Source organism: Saccoglossus kowalevskii, chromosome 20 (assembly GCF_978046115.1).
Source record: "Saccoglossus kowalevskii chromosome 20, keSacKowa6.1, whole genome shotgun sequence".
NCBI classification, from domain to species: Eukaryota; Metazoa; Hemichordata; class Enteropneusta; family Harrimaniidae; genus Saccoglossus; species Saccoglossus kowalevskii.
In genome coordinates this window covers 16,221,429-16,239,590 of record NC_140660.1, presented here as the reverse complement: position 1 = coordinate 16,239,590, position 18,162 = coordinate 16,221,429, and the positions used below count along the sequence as shown (strand labels likewise).

The 18,162-nt window shown below is 36.5% G+C and overlaps 1 long non-coding RNA gene across 1 annotated transcript; it reads left to right on the top strand.

The window, feature by feature from the left end:
- The first annotated feature begins 1,381 nt into the window (after positions 1-1,381).
- Positions 1,382-17,127, top strand: LOC146730060 (uncharacterized). The gene is made up of 5 exons (XR_014927806.1): positions 1,382-1,623; positions 5,626-5,880; positions 6,829-6,897; positions 9,237-9,341; positions 16,659-17,127. It is a non-coding gene; the product is annotated as an uncharacterized LOC146730060 (long non-coding RNA).
- The last annotated feature ends 1,035 nt before the right edge of the window (positions 17,128-18,162 follow it).

Sequence of the window (18,162 nt, the reverse complement as noted above, 5' to 3'; positions counted from 1 at the left end):
TGTACTCTATGATCGTCGTACTAACAGTGGTTCTCATTGGCAATACGGATGGACGTGTTATCCAATACCGTCTTGTAACTTAACTATGTGAGTATGTCAAATGAAATAATAATTTTGCGTGGGCGGCGACGTTTTCTATGGTTTTACGTTTTTCAGCCACAGATAAAGTTGCTGTCGTCGTACACTGCTCTTCCCATTCTCTGAGAAAACCAAGAAATTCTCTCTCCAACCACTACAAGAATAAAAGTCAAATAACAAACTGGAGGTTTGAGGTAAATGTATTTTTTTACATATTGCAAAACTGTGGAGATGTTGTTTGGCTATGATAAGAATTTCATCATATTCTTCTATGCTCTATGACTAATATGAGACAATTTCGGGCCGTTTTGGTAAAGGAAGAGAAGGAAGATATCAAACGCCTGGTTGGAGAAGAATATGAGGCTCTGGCTGTTGAAAAACTGAGGCAATACCTCAAACAAACGAGGAAAAGAGTGCAGGACTCCCGAAAGGGCAGGAAACGTACTTCTAGCCTCAAATAAACCAGTGCTTCGGCACACTAACCAAACGGCCTTTTTAGAGCCACTACATCCTCCAAAAAGAGAACTACTGTTATTACTATGGACTCTTTCCATACAATCAACAACACAAAACGCAAAAGACACTTCTCACGTAAGAAACACATTGCAATATGAAAAACGAATAAAGTAATACAATGCTAAACTAGGTAGAAATAAACGGTTGGCTGATCAAGCTTGTTTGGTCTCAAGTTTTATTCGGAATTTTTCGAGTAGAATTCTGACCCCAACAGAGGTCATTGCCCTTGGCAACGGATTCTAATTTATGCCAACCCCACCTAAGCTCAGAGACACGTCTATGCTATCTAAGAGAATGCGTATCAAATATCTAATGCGCAATAAACAATCTCAACAACATCGTGAAAAACGACACACCAAACGACGAAGAATTGTATAATGATAAGTAATAACGTGGAACATTCTGAAAGCTAAATAAATCGAACGATTCGGTCAAGTACTGTTCCGACTGATGAAGGGTTCAACAAAGAACCCGAAACAGCACCATCACATTAGTGAATAATCCAAATACGGATAAATTTGAGTGCTGTATCGACATAGGCATTCTTAGTATTCAGTTTCGTATTCCAATACTGTTTCCGTGTTTACTTCTATCAGGATCACACCAGACATATTTTAACACGGAATAATACATCTATTACGTATTTAGTTAGTTAATGCAATACTGCCCTCAGTCGGTGAGATGTTCGTCAATCCACCACCCCCATCGATACTAGTGGGACGTTCCCTGGCGACTACCTAGCTTAGTGATAAAAGACCCATAGTCTTTGGAAGAAGAATCATGAATAATTTCAACCTATAATCAGATTTTGGGCAACAGATAACTGTTTATTCCAAGATATTACGACTTATATGTAGCATCATTGTCAGTCCATTGTGGAATTCCGATCATGAACGCTACAAAGGTTCTATCGCCGCATCGGGTCGCTGTTTGTGAATGTTGCTCGTGTCACAGTTCGCCTGTCAGAAACAAGTGTGTATCGACAGATCTGGAGCACGGAATTTAGTGACTGACACTAAACAAAACAAGGTAAGGTTCTATTTTATAACGCTACATGGTACCTACAAGATGACTGTTTTATACTCGATATTAGAAGTAAACAAATGTACGAGTAAAATACTAGTTGTACAAGGTCGACCATCTCCATAATCACAGACCTGTACACAGTGCTAATGTATTGCTAAGATCACAGTCACATTGTGGAGGGACTTAGCTGCAGTTCTGTAGCTGCTGCTTTCGCTTTAGTTTGTCTGTGAGCGTTTTATTATAATCGGTAAGTTTTTTTTTCCAGTTCTTCGCCATGAGGGACTATGCTCAGATGTTATTACCGGTATTGTTCAGGGGAGTCGATCTGAGTTCAATGGCGGGGGGGGGGGGGTACTCAACTGCTTGGTTGGGTCAAACTCATACGGTGGTCCACAATTAATAATCATGTTTTACTTCCTGCAATATGAATTTAATTTCTCAAAACACAAATTGAATTAAAAAAACAAAACATTAATTTAAAAAAATTAAACTTTACTTTCTGGCAAAAGACAATTTCTGGAAACACAAATTTAATTTACAGAATTAAATTTAATTAATTTACAAAACTTAATATCTCACAGCATAAAATTTGTTTCCAAAATACAACTCTAACTTTACAAAACACATTTTTTTGTTTCCCAGAACAAACCTTTTTGTAAGAAATTGAAAGTTGGGTACGTATCCCAGCATTCCCTGAGTGACTCACTGCAATTTTTATTTGGTTTTGATTGCTAATATTTTTGATTGCCTTTTTATCACAACTTTGCTACTAACCACTCTGTGCAGGCCTACTTTTCTACAGATGGTTTTGTGGTTCCTGGTTGTTATTTTGCAATCAGGATTATTTTGTGTGTGGGTCCACATACTATCCTGGTACTATCTTGAATAGAACAATGACACCGCAGCACCACAGCGGACATCACTGCTTATCAATTAAACGTAATGACTGCTGTCTTATTTCACTTGATTGGTTATTTGCCTCAAAGACTCAAAGGGATGTTGCTATAACTCAAGGTGGAAAATGAAGTAAACATCCTTGCTGGTTGACTGTGGTGTGTGTTTTTTTCTCAAAAAATTTGAATCTATAAATTTAATTTCAGTTCAGTATGTAAATATATAAATTACAAATTTGAATGTATCTATTGGCGTATACATTTTATTTACATTGAAATACAAATCAATATAGCATGTACAAATTAGCATACACCAATAGTTTTAATGAAGTATATATTGACTCAACATTCACCCACTTTAATGCATAAATATTATATAAGAATTTGAATCTATGAAATTAATTTCAGAATGTAAAATTACAAATTTAAAAAATAAATCTTCTTCAAACAAATTTGATAACAAAATCCAAGTTGTAGCCATGCCTCTTTCCTGACGCAGTTGAATGTTTCTGGCTTTCCAACTTCTACCGAAGTGACACTGTGCCACCAAACATCAGACAAAGTGCCATGTACTGAATTTGTAAAAACTCATACCAGTATAACAAGTCTGTAAATTAATAGAATATTTGAAAATCAATTGGATATAATAATTTTTATGTCATTTTATTGTATTTCCTGAGTGCAAAATATTATTGGCCAATTGGTCTTCTAGCGGCATTATACTGCACACCTATACACAGTCAGTATTCCAATAAGTGATCACCGCTAACCAAGTGACGTTCATTGCTGTGTGAAAGTAAAAACTGATTACAAAAATAAAGTCTAATAACATCTCAAATGAATCGTCCTGAATTTCTCTTTACCTTGAAAGTGTCTCTCAATATTAGACCATATCAACAAAAGCAACCCAAAATAATGGCGCATAAAAATCCAATTTAGAAACCAGTTTTTCACTCAGCAGATGGGTTGTCATGTTTCGTTGCATCAAATTAGAAATCTAATTTTATGAAAGAAGCTTGCAATATTACACATTGCATATGATAGAGGGTCAAATGATTGACCAATGAAAAACATGCATAGACGCATCAGGTCATTGAAGGTGTTCAAATATGGTACTGATATCAATAATTATTATTACCGCCAAATATCTGTAGTAGTGTTTATTCCGTGGGTAAATTGAATGCGCGTCGGTCTAGTAAAATTGTTATTATATCCGACGGTACTGTAATGACATAACTTGTCTGCAACTCTGGCTTTGAATATATCAACATTGTTTACTTGGTGCGCTGATTTTCCAATGACGCAAATTTGTTTACAATATTGTACCGGCTCTGAATATTTCAACTTTGTAATGCTTTCATAATAATTACGCAAACTCAAGTAATTTATATTACCGACTTTATAATGCGTTGCACTCATAATAATTACGCAAACATAAACAATATTACACATTGCATATGATAGAGGGTCAAACGATTGACCAATGAAAAACATGCATAGACGCATCAGGTCATTGAAGGTGTCCAAATATGGTACTGATATCAATAATTATTATTACCGCCAAATATCTGTAGTAGTGTTTATTCCGTGGGTAAATTGACCGCGCGTCGGTCTAGTAAAATTGTTATTATATCCGACGGTACTGTAATGACATAACTTGTCTGCAACTCTGGCTTTGAATATATCAACATTGTTTACTTGGTGCGCTGATTTTCTAATGACGCAAATTTGTTTACAATATTGTACCGGCTCTGAATATTTCAACTTTGTAATGCTTTCATAATAATTACACAAACTCAAGTAATTTATATTACCGACTTTATAATGCGTTGCACTCATAATAATTACGCAAACATAAACATGGGTGCATTTAAATCATAGTAGTCAGGTGTCTTGTGATTCATCGATGTTCCCAATGGTGAATTATTTTATTCGAAATGAAGTGAATATGTAATATAATAAACTCTGGGCAGTTCACTTCGATCGCATTATTCACGTACATTTCGACTGAACTCTACTACCCATGTGTTTGAATTACGTGCGGCATTGGGCAATGACCTCCAGAATTCATGCACTGATATTTAAATTCGGGTCACCCAGTTTCACCCAAATTAATATAGTTACCTGTCATTTGTTCAAAAAATCTTTCAACTCTCACAAATACCACGAACGCGAAGAGTTTACTGAAAGGGAACATCTTTTTTGGAAAAAAAAACACGTAAAATACAAAATTATGTGTGCAACGTCAGATTTCTAGAACATACACGACCGCTTAACTCTGTGTTTTTTTAATAATCATGTCGCGTGGGAAATGCAGGAAACATTTTAGCTCGCCAATTTCCTGTTTACCAATCTTGAACTTTTTGTCAGGAATGCTATACGAACAAAGATTAAACATTAACGATACACCGTTGTCAAATCAACCAAGAGGCTCCAATCAGGAAGGCTTGGGTATTTCAAACTTCGTAAATAGCATTCATTTCAAGCGCAGACTTTATTTGATTGTAATAAGTTTAAGAGAAATGTATTCACAAGCCATAATACTCGTACCTCCTAAAGTTACGACTTTTACTCTTGAAATTGGTAATAAATACTTGCATAAAATACAAACATATACCATTTTTCATGCAACAACAATTCGTATACAGCATTGGATTTATTGGATTTTTAACCGTTTCAACTTCACAGTGAATTATTTTTAGCTCAATGCAAGATGTCAGACGGGAAAATTGGGGTCTGTACAAATGTTTGTTGGTTCAGTCAGGCAATGTGTGGACCAAAACATCGCCCACTATTTGAAACATCGCCCATGGGCGGGGTTTAGGATGGACGGGGAATCAGCCAAATCCAGTAATAAATAAAAAATTAAGAGAAACAATTTTTTTTATTAAAAATAAAGTTAGAAAAACACTGTACCCCAGTCACATGACAACTGGGACACCCATGTACCATGAAAATAAATTTAAAATTCACATACCGCAGGTATTATGTTTACGTAACACTTCATTTGTGACCAGACAGCACAAAAGAGTCACTGTGTTCTCTCTCTATTGGTCTATTTTCTACACAAGTGATAGGATTTATCTCAATCATTTATATTTCATACTTGCAGGTATTGACAGAAGCACAAGGCAAGACATGGTCTGAAGTCACATCACCAGCCAGAAATGATATACCACATTGTGCATTCCAATTCTAGTTTGAAATCGAATCACTCTGTGTCTCCGCCAGCCTTTATAAAACCAGTAATTCATCCAGAGGTTCTTAAAGTTCTGGAGGCGTGTACTGAGACTTTGATGTTGTACATGGTATGGGTTATCAGAGTGGAACACAGGATGACTGGGATGCAATGTTTTCACTTAAAAAAGTATGTCCTATTTCACAGTACTATCAGTATCTGTCTGTCTACTGTATGTTCAATGCTTCTACCTTGCCTGTGAGGTTAATAGAGGGGCAAGGTTCAGGTATAATCTGTCATTGTCATTGTGTTATTTTGTACAGTATGTATCCCTGCAAGTAAGTTAAAATTGTATTTTTGGCAACATTTTATTTGAAATCTTGTACATTATAAGTTATATGTGTACTGTAATAAATACAACAGCTATGGTATACACAAGATATCTACCTTGCCAATAACTGAACATAAAGAGTAGTTTTGTGGTTCCAGTCATCATTAGATTTTCACCATATTACTGTCTTAAGTAAAATAATTCAATTAAGATGTGAATTATTTTCTATTAAGATGAGTCTGGGATGCGTAATAATCTTTTGATTTGTTTTCTTGTATAGCCATTGTGTTCCTTCCTTTCCAATTCATAGGGTGACTATTTTACTTACCACTGGATTTAAAGCACAGAACATTATTTACTTCTAAAGTTAGTTGTGTTTAGCGTTCACCCAAAGTAAAATTTTTAACAGCAATGCATGATGGGATTTATTGTAGGAAAGACAAATAATAATGCCCCAGGTTTGATCAGTGTAACTCACAAATGTAACAACTTTCCGATTTGATTTTTGGTCAAATTACTCAAAATGTTGCCAACAATCCAAGCAGCAAACTATTTAGAATGTGGAAAATTTCAAAGTCTTGTATATTCCTATTTTGTAGAGCAAAGAGCAAATAAAAATGTGTTTCCATGGGAACAGACAAACTTTTAAATAGCCAGTCACAATTTCATTTATACTGAATTAAGTGTACATGTAGGTCTGATAAGAATCCATGGCATACAAACCAGAGGAGTTTTTACTGAACTGAGCTGATGTTATGTACATTGTAGATTTGAAGAGGTAAATGTTTATTTTATATTTTTATCAGGGAAGAAACAAATGCTCAGAGAGAAGAATTGTTTGAATGACGACAGAGAAAAAATGCAGTTAAGTCAGTGTAAGTATCTATAAATGGCATTACATGTATATATAATAACAATTATTGAAAAAGAAGACAGTTTTTGTTGTTGTATACTTGCATGGTTTATTTATGCTATCAACATTTGGTGGGAAGGGGGGGGTCACATTAGCATCTGTAACTCTACACTCTGAGGGTGTATATTGAGAATTATTTGCGTGTTGAGACAACTGAGTAAAATATTTGATTGTCAAAAAAAAAATTTATTATCCACAAGGATTTCATCTTGTTTTGAATTACTGAAGCCTGGAATGATTTGAACAGAAACAAATCTTTATGAATTGACACTCATGGAAACGTTATTCACAAAACATTACCAAAGGAAATTTAGACACACATTCAAATGAAAAGCCAAAATAATCACACTTGGATGTTCTGAAAAGCTTTTGAACATTTATTATAATTTCCCACAATTCCTATAAAATCAAATATTTGACATAGTAGTGCCAAGACCCTGATATAGTCTATGTATCATCTCAAAGGTACAACTTTAATAAAATGTTTATGAATACATAATTTCTGTGACTCTCCAAAATAAAGTGCTTTGTTGTATATCCTTATTCCTTGTATCTTTCTCATTGATATCTGCCACCAAGTCAATGAGGGCGCTGTGTTTACATAGATTTTGGAAATACACCAAATCTTCCACCAGACAATCGCAATTATGAATTCTTAGATGGAGTATTATCTTCTTTGTCTTCTTTGTCCGCTGTCATTGCAGATGACTCAGTGGAGCTGTTGGTATGGGGGTCTCTCCGGCGTTGTCCGTTCCGTGTCCCGCATGAAGTGTTCCTTCAAACGACTTCTTCTTCAAAAGTACTTGACCAATTACATTCATATTTGTACCAAAGGTACTTGGGGTGGTCCTCTGTCAGATCTGTTAAATTTGTGTCAAAATATGCAAATTTGGATTTTTAGTGAATATTTTTGTAATTTTTGTTAAAAAAATTTATTTTCGACAACTAGTCCGAAACCATTAGTCCAAATGCTTCGATATTTGCAGCAATGATACATTGGGTGGTCCTCTGTCAGATTTCTTAAATTTGTGTCAAAATATGCAAATTTGGATTTTTAGTGAATATTTTTGTCATTTTTGGTAAAAAATGTTATTTTCGACAACTAGTCTGAAACCGTAAGTCCCAATGCTTTAATATTTGCAGCAATGATACGTGGGGTGGGGTGGTCCTCTGTCAGATTTGTTAAATTTGTGTCAAAATATGCAAATTTGGATTTTTAGTAAATATTTTTGTCATTTTTGTTAAAAAAAAATATTTTCGACAACTAGTCCGAAACCGTAAGTCCAAATGCTTTGATATTTGCAGCAATGATACGTTGGGTGGTCCTCTGTCTGATTTGTTAAATTTGTGTCAAAATATGCTAATTTTGATTTTTAGTGAATATTTTTGTCATTTTTGGTAAAAAAAGTTATTTTCGACAACTAGTCTGAAACCGTAAGTCCCAATGCTTTAATATTTCCAGCAATGATACGTGGGATGGTCCTCTGTCAGATTTGTTAAATTCGCCTCAATATATGCAAATTTGGATTTTTAGTGAATATTTTTGTCATTTTTGATAAAAAATGTTATTTTCGATAACTACTCTAAAACCATAAGTCCAAATGCTTTGATATTTGCAGCAATGGTACTTGGGGTGGTCCTCTGTCAGATTTGTTAAATTCGTCTCAAAATATGCAAATTTAGATTTTTAGTGAATATTTTTGGTAAATAATGTTATTTTCGACAACTAGTCCTAAACCGTAAGTCCAAATGCTTTGATATTTGCAGCAATGATACGTTGGTGAAAAAAAAAATATTTCATATTTGCAGCAATGATATGTGGAGTGGTCCTCTGTCAGATTTGTTAAATTTGTGTCAAAATATGCAAATTTGGATTTTTAGTGAATATTTTTGTCATTTTTGGTATTTTCGACAACTAGTCCAAAACCGTCAACCACAATGCCACTTTACTGATTCTTGTTCCATGATAATGAAGACAGCAGAGAAATTTTGACCATCAGGTTGCTTGTTTAACATATTTTGAGCTAACTGGGACAGCATTTCTAATAAGTTGACAATTATTTTTTTCTTTCCCAAACTGAATTTATTATTACTTAATCTGTCTTTAGATCATAACTAAATAACCTCTGCTCAGTGTTTTTAGAGTTTGATTATTTTGAGTTGTGTGCAAATTTCAGTTATGTACTCTGCATATGTACTCATTTCTAACTGAATTAATTTTTGAAATTGCAACATTGTAACACAAACCATGGTTAGTAATATGATTTTAATGGTACAATGATATGTATTGTTTATTTTTAGACACAAGAATATTCATATAAAGTGAACGAGAGTTTTATTAAACCAAGCAAAGAAGGCACTTTATTGGATGACCTTTCAAAAGGAACCTAATCACTAGCTAGTAAGGTAAAATAGACATTATTTACTTTCAGTCATTGGTTGCCCACTCAAATGCCACCATAGATCCTGCAATAGTAGAATGAGGTGGATGTGCAAGACAGAATTAATGTACTCAATATACATGTGTACAACAGGGATAACCTGACTTTGATTCCCTGAATATGAGAATTTACTTTAAGTTGCAGGAAATTAGAAGTATAATTGAGATATTTACAAATAAATTGAGTTACTAGCCATTATTAGTTTGTGTTTAGTTCAAAACAGTGTGCATTAATTTGCTGCACTTCCACCTCATTTTACTACAGACAGCTGATGATGGAATGTAAATAGCGCCCTCTCTGACAATGCCTTGTACTCAGGGCATTAATGTGAAAGAAGTCAAAGCTGTAATTTTAGGTTGTAAAGTCAAACACATGTATTAAACTAGACTTATTAAAATGGTCTTCATATAAATGTGGTCTCAATATGAACATTAGATAATTTTTTAATAGATCCCAACTTGTACAATTCACATTGACAGAAAATAATGAGATGTTTGAATTTAGGAAATTAGAAATTATGTTGTAAACAAAATGCTCAAAATACCATTTTGTGAATCCACAAAAAATATTGTTGAAAGGATGCATAAAACAGATAACTCGTGCATTATACCTTGGAACTGCCTAAAAGTGGTCACAATAGGCAGGTGATCTTTATACACAGGCAACTCATGCATTATACCTTGCAACTGCCAAAAAGTGGTCACTATAGGCAGGTGGTCTTTATACGCAGGTAATTCATGCATTATAGCTTGGAATTGCCTAAAAGTGGTCACTATAGGCAGGTGGCCTTTATACACAGGGAACCCATGCATTATACCTTGGAACTGCTTAAAAGTGGTCACTATAGGCAGGTGATCTTTATTCACAGGTAACTCATGCATTATACCTTGGAACTGCCAAAAAGTGGTCACTATAGGCAGGTGATCTTTATACACAGGGAACCCATGCATTATACCTTGCAACTGCCTTAAAATGGTCACTATAGGTAGGTGGTCTTTATACACAGGTAACTCATGCATTATACCATGGAACTGCCAAAAAGTGATCACTATAGGCAGGTGGTTTTCATACAGGTAGTTCATGCATTATACCTTGGAACTGCCTAAAAGTGGTCACTAGAGGCAGGTGATCTTTATACACAGGTAACTCATGCATTATACCTTGGAACTGCCTAAAAGTGGTCACTATAGGCAGGTGATCTTTATACACAGGGAACCCATGCATTATATCGTGGAACTGCTTAAAAGTGGTCACTATAGGCAGGTGATATTTATACACAGGGAACCCTTGCATTATACCTTGGAACTGCTTAAAAGTGGTCACTATAGGCAGGTGATCTTTATACACAGGGAACCCATGCATTATACCGTGGAACTGCTTAAACGTGGTCACTATAGGCAGGTGATCTTTATACACAGGGAACCCTTGCATTATACCTTGGAACTGCTTAAAAGTGGTCACTATAGGCAGGTGATATTTATTCACAGGTAACTCATGCATTATACCTTGGAACTGCCAAAAAGTGGTCACTATAGGCAGGTGATCTTTATACACAGGGAACCCATGCATTATACCTTGGAACTGCTTAAAAGTGGTCACTATAGGCAGGTGATCTTTATACACAGGTAACTCATGCATTATACTATGGAACTGCCAAAAAGTGGTCACTATAGGCAGGTGATCTTTATACACAGGTAATTCATGCATTATACCTTGTAACTGCCTAAAAGTGGTCACTATAGGCAGGTGGTCTTTATACGCAGGTAATTCATGCATTATAGCTTGGAATTGCCTAAAAGTGGTCACTATAGGCAGGTGGTCTTTATACGCAGGTAATTCATGCATTATACCTTGGAATTGCCTAAAAGTGGTCACTATAGGCAGGTGGTCTTTATACACAGGTAACTCATGCATTATATCTTTGAACTGCCTAAAAGTAGTCACTATAGGCAGGTGGTCTTTATACACAGGTAGCTCATGCATTATACCTTGAAACTGCCTACAAGTGTTCACTATAGGCAGGTGGTCTTTATACACAGGCAACTCAGGCATTATACCATGGAACTGCCTAAAAGTGATCACTATAGGCAGGTGGTTTTCATACAGGTAGTTCATGCATTATACCTTGGAATTGCCTAAAAGTGGTCACGAGAGGCAGGTGGTCTTTATACACAGGTAATTCATGCATTATACCTTGGAACTGCCTAAAAGTGGTCACTATAGGCAGGTGGTCTTTATACACAGGTAACTCATGCATTATACATTTACCTTGGAACTGCCTAAAAGTGGTCACTATAGGCAGGTGATCTTTATACACAGGGAACCCATGCATTATAAGAACTGCTTAAAAGTGGTCACTATAGGCAGGTGATCTTTATACAGAGGGAACCCATGCATTATACCTTGGAACTGCTTAAAAGTGGTCACTATAGGCAGGTGATCTTTATACACAGGTAACTCATGCATTATACCTTGCAACTGCCTAAAAGTGGTCACTGTAGACAGGTGGTCTTTATACGCAGGTAATTCATGCATTATAGCTTGGAATTGCCTAAAAGTGGTCACTATAGGCAGGTGGTCTTTATACACAGGTAATTCATGCATTATACCTTGGAACTGCCTAAAAGTGGTCACCATAGGCAGGTGGTCTTTATACACAGGCAACCCATGCATTATACCTTGGAATTGCCTAAAAATGGTCACTATAGGAAGGTGGTCTTTATACACAGGTAGCTCATGCATTATACCTTGGAACTGCTTTAAAGTGGTCACTATAGGCAGGTGGTCTATCTACACAGGTAACTCATGCATTATACATGTACCTTGGAACTGCCTAAAAGTGGTCACTATAGGCAGGTGGTCTTTATACACAGATAGCTCATGCATTATACTAGTACCTGGAAACTGCCTAAAAGTGGTCACTATAGGCAGGTGGTCTTTATACACAGGCAACTCATGCATTATATCTTTGAACTGCCTAAAAGTGGTCACTATAGGCAGGTGGTCTTTATACACAGGTAGCTCATGCATTATATCTTTGAACTGCCTAAAAGTGGTCACTATAGGCAGGTGGTCTTTATACACAGGTAGCTCATGCATTATACCTTGAAACTGCCTAAAAGTGTTCACTATAGGCAGGTGGTCTTTATACACAGGTTGCTCATGCATTATATCTTTGAACTGCCTAAAAGTGGTCACTATAGGCAGGTGGTCTTTATACACATGTAGCTCATGCATTATACCTTGAAACTGCCTAAAAGTGTTCACTATAGGCAGGTGGTCTTCATACACAGGTAGCTCATGCATTATACCTTGGAACTGCCTAAAAGTGGTCACTATAGGCAGGAGGTCTTTATACACAGGTAACTCATGCATTATACATTTACCTTGGAACTGCCTAAAAGTGGTCACTATAGGCAGGTGATCTTTATACACAGGGAACCCATGCATTATACCTTGGAACTGCTTAAAAGTGGTCACTATAGGCAGGTGATCTTTATTCACAGGTAACTCATGCATTATACCTTGGAACTGCCAAAGAGTGGTCACTATAGGCAGGTGATCTTTATACACAGGGAACCCATGCATTATACCTTGGAACTGCTTAAAAGTGGTCACTATAGGCAGGTGATCTTTATACACAGGTAACTCATGCATTATACCTTGCAACTGCCTAAAAGTGGTCACTATAGGCAGGTGGTCTTTATACACAGGTAACTTATGCATTATAGCTTGCAACTGCCTAAAAGTGGTCACTTTGGGCAGGTAGTCTTTATACACAGGTAACTCATGCATTATACCTTGGAACTGCCAAAAAGTGGTCACTATAGGCAGGTGGTCTTTATACACAGGTAACTCATGCATCATACATGTACCTTGGAACTGCCTAAACGTGGTCACTATAGGCAGGTGGTCTTTATACACAGGTAACTCATGCATTATACCTTTGAACTGCCTAAAAGTGGTCACTATAGGCAGGTGTTCTTTATACACAGGTAACTCATGCATTATACCCTTGAACTGCCTAAAAGTGGTCACTATAGGCAGGTGGTCTTTATACACAGGTAACTCATGCATTTACATGTACCTTGGAACTGCCTAAAAGTGGTCACTATAGGCAGGTGGTCTTTATACACAGGTAACTCATGCATTTACATGTACCTTGGAACTGCCTAAAAGTGGTCACTATAGGCAGGTGTTCTTTATAAACAGGTAGCTCATGCATTATACTAGTACCTTGAAACTGCCTAAAAGTGGTCAATATAGGCAGGTGGTCTTTATACACAGGTAACTCATGCATTTACATGTACCTTGGAACGGCCTAAAAGTGGTCACTATAGGCAGGTGGTCTTTATACACAGTTAACTCATGCATTATACCTTGGAACTGCCTAAAAGTGGTCACTATAGGCAGTTAGTCTTTATACACAGGTAACTCATGCATTATACCTTGGAACTGCCTGAAAGTAGTCACGAGAGGCAGGTGGTCTTTATACACAGGTAGCTCATGCATTATACCTTGGAACTGCCTAAAAGTGGTCACTATAGGCAGGTGATCTTTATACACAGGGAACCCATGCATTATACCTTGGAACTGCTTAAAAGTGGTCACTATAGGCAGGTGATCTTTATTCACAGGTAACTCATGCATTATACCTTGGAACTGCCAAAAAGTGGTCACTATAGGCAAGTGATCTTTATACACAGGGAACCATGCATTATACCTTGGAACTGCCAAAAAGTGGTCACTATAGGCAGGTGGTCTTTATACGCAGGTAATTCATGCATTATAGCTTGGAATTGCCTAAAAGTGGTCACTATAGGCAGGTGGCCTTTATACACAGGTAATTCATGCATTATACCTTGGAACTGCCTAAAAGTGGTCACCATAGCAGGTGGTCTTTATACACAGTTAACTCATGCATTATACCTTGGAACTGCGTAAAAGTGGTCACTATAGGCAGGTGGTCTTTATACACAGGTAACTCATGCATTATACATTTACCTTGGAACTGCGTAAAAGTGGTCACTATAGGCAGGTGATCTTTATTCACAGGTAACTCATGCATTATACCTTGGAACTGCCAAAAAGTGGTCACTATAGGCAGGTGATCTTTATACACAGGGAACCATGCATTATACCTTGGAACTGCCAAAAAGTGGTCACTATAGGCAGGTGGTCTTTATACGCAGGTAATTCATGCATTATAGCTTGGAATTGCCTAAAAGTGGTCACTATAGGCAGGTGGCCTTTATACACAGGTAATTCATGCATTATACCTTGGAACTGCCTAAAAGTGGTCACCATAGCAGGTGGTCTTTATACACAGTTAAGTCATGCATTATACCTTGGAACTGCCTAAAAGTGGTCACTATAGGCAGGTGGTCTTTATACACAGGTAACTCATGCATTATACATTTACCTTGGAACTGCGTAAAAGTGGTCACTATAGGCAGGTGATCTTTATTCACAGGTAACTCATGCATTATACCTTGGAACTGCCAAAAAGTGGTCACTATAGGCAGGTGATCTTTATACACAGGGAACCCATGCATTATACCTTGGAACTGCTTAAAAGTGGTCACTATAGGCAGGTGATCTTTATTCACAGGTAACTCATGCATAATTATACCTTGGAACTGCCAAAAAGTGGTCACTATAGGCAGGTGATCTTTATACACAGGGAACCCATGCATTATACCTTGCAACTGCCTAAAAGTGGTCACTATAGGCAGGTGGTCTTTATACACAGGTAACTCATGCATTATACCTCAGAACTGTCTAAAAGTGGTTACTATAGGCAGGTGATCTTTATACACAGGCAACTCAGGCATTATACCATGGAACTGCCTAAAAGTGATCACTATAGGCAGGTGGTTTTCATACAGGTAGTTCATGCATTATACCTTGGAACTGCCTAAAAGTGGTCACGAGAGGCAGGTGGTCTTTATACACAGGTAATTCATGCATTATACCTTGGAACTGCCTAAAAGTGGTCACTATAGGCAGGTGGTCTTTATACACAGGTAACTCATGCATTATACATTTACCTTGGAACTGCCTAAAAGTGGTCACTATAGGCAGGTGGTCTTTATACACAGGTAACTCGTGCATTATACCTTGGAACTGCCTAAAAGTGGTCACTATAGGCAGGTGGTCTTTATACACAGGTAACTCATGCATTTACTTGTACCTTGGAACTGCATAAAAGTGGTCACTATAGGCAGGTGGTCTTTATACACAGGTAACTCATGCATTATACCCTTGAACTGCCTAAAAGTGGTCACTATAGACAGGTGGTCTTTATACACAGGTAACTCGTGCATTATACCTTGGAACTGCCTAAAAGTGGTCACTATAGGCAGGTGGTCTTTATACACAGGTAACTCATGCATTTACTTGTACCTTGGAACTGCATAAAAGTGGTCACTATAGGCAGGTGGTCTTTATACACAGGTAACTCATGCATTATACCCTTGAACTGCCTAAAAGTGGTCTTTATACACAGGTAGCTCATGCATTATACTAGTACCTTGAAACTGCCTAAAAGTGGTCACTATAGGCAGGTGGTCTTTATACACAGATAGCTCATGCATTATACCTTCACTGATTCACTGTGAAATATAGGGAGGAAATGTTTCACTGGATTTTTTTTACTGATTAATTCTTTCAGCAAAATTAGCGAATAAAATTGTGAAAATAAGTACGCTTTAACCATAACCACAAAAGGTCAAACATCCTGGCACTTTTAATATAATGACCTCCATTTTTGCTGATTTAAACTTATTTGAAAATGTTTTTAGAAATTCTCATATATAGTATAATCTCCCCCTCCCATAATTACCAGGATGTGTGACTTTTAGGGGTCATGCATAACAAAGGTGGATAATAGAAAGGGTTTACAACGATTGTACATTCAGAAAGTTTCTGTTGAAATCACATGAGAACTCTCATATATTTCTGAATTCTATGCACTCCTCTATAGGACAATTAGTGACCAACTCTGGGTTGATTGTTGAACCCAAAACACTTAGTACACATTCTAAACATTCCTAAAAACTTAAAAAGAGAACCTGAGATGAATCATTTCATTCACTTGTTTTGTTATTTCTAGAAATGTGCATCTATTGATTTCTCAGAATCCATGGAATATTCATCGCATGTCAGCATAGTTGCATGCCCTTATTTTTATTTGCCTTTGATTATATCTAAGGTATATCTGGGGAAAAAAATAGAAATAATATATTGTAGTTTAGAAGTTTTTTTTTTTTTATTTTCATAGCTACCGGAATCAGGCATGGTGGGAAAAGATGACCCTGGATGACGTCACTGCTTAAAATTGGAGTATTATGCTAATTATTGCACATAATGAGGAAAAACGTCTTGTAACTCTGCAGCAGTTGCCATGACTACCAGTCTTCCAATATAGCATATCATTTATATTGAGGGAGCTTTATTTGTAGTACAGTTTTTGCCCAACATGTCACAACTATACCTATCGCATTGCCCTTCTATAATTGTGTTTATTTATTTGATACGAATCACTCTCACTTGTATTGTATATTTCTTTTACCAGAGCAAGTTTGAGTTTTTTTTTTAAATAATCCATTGTGATATGTTGATGTATTTTCTTACCTTTTTTGTTCTGAGGTACTAAATGTCGCTTATATTTCGTGTAAGTGTAAGGGGTATTCCAAGACGTTCGTCTAATTTATTTAATGTGATTTCATATCATAAAATTACCAATAATAGATCTTAAATAATTATAAACTTTACTTTATTTTTTTCTCACATAAAATAATCCGTTGTGCTGTGTTGATGTATTTTCTTACATTTTCTGTTATGAGGAACAGAAGGTCACTTTTTTTGTGAAACACAAATGTACATGAATTGCTGAGGTATTCTGACACTTTCATCTAATTTATTTCCATGTGACGTCAAATCATAAAATAATCAGCAATAGATTTAAAATGAAAATAACTCATTGAGAGTGAGACTTGTTTTTCTCCCTCATATAGTGCTCTATTTTATCCCGTTGTCATGTCTTCTGTGTCAAATACCTTGGTTACAAAGATCAATAGAACAGGAGACATGATGCTGGGAGAGAATGGAATACTATTTGAGGGAAAATACAAGTCATGTGACTCTCACCCTCATATAGTGCTCTATTTTATCCTGTCATGTCTCCTGTGTCAAATACCATGGTTACAAAGATCAATAGAACAGTAGACATGATGCTGGGAGAGAATGGAATACTATTTGAGGGAAAATACAAGTCATGTGACTCTCTCACTCTCCCTCATATAGTGCTCTATTTTATCCTGTTGTCATGTCTCCTGTGTCAAATACCATGGTTACAAAGATCAATAGAACAGTAGATATGATGCTGGGGGAGAACGGAATACTATTTGAGGGAAAATACAAGTCATGTGACTCTCACTCTCATATAGTGCTCTATTTTATCCTGTCATGTCTCCTGTGTCAAATACCATGGTTACAAAGATCAATAGAACAGTAGACATGATGCTGGGAGAGAACGGAATACTATTTGACGGAAAAATACAAGTCATGTGACTCTCTCATGCTCCCTCATATAGTGCTCTATTTTATCCTGTTGTCATGTCACCTGTGTCAAATACTATGGTTACAAAGATTAATAGAACAGTAGACATGATGCTGGGAGAGAATGGAATACTATTTGAAGGAAAAATACAAGTCATGTGACTCTCTCACTCTCCCTCATATAGTGCTCTATTTTATCCTGTTGTCATGTCTCCTGTGTCAAA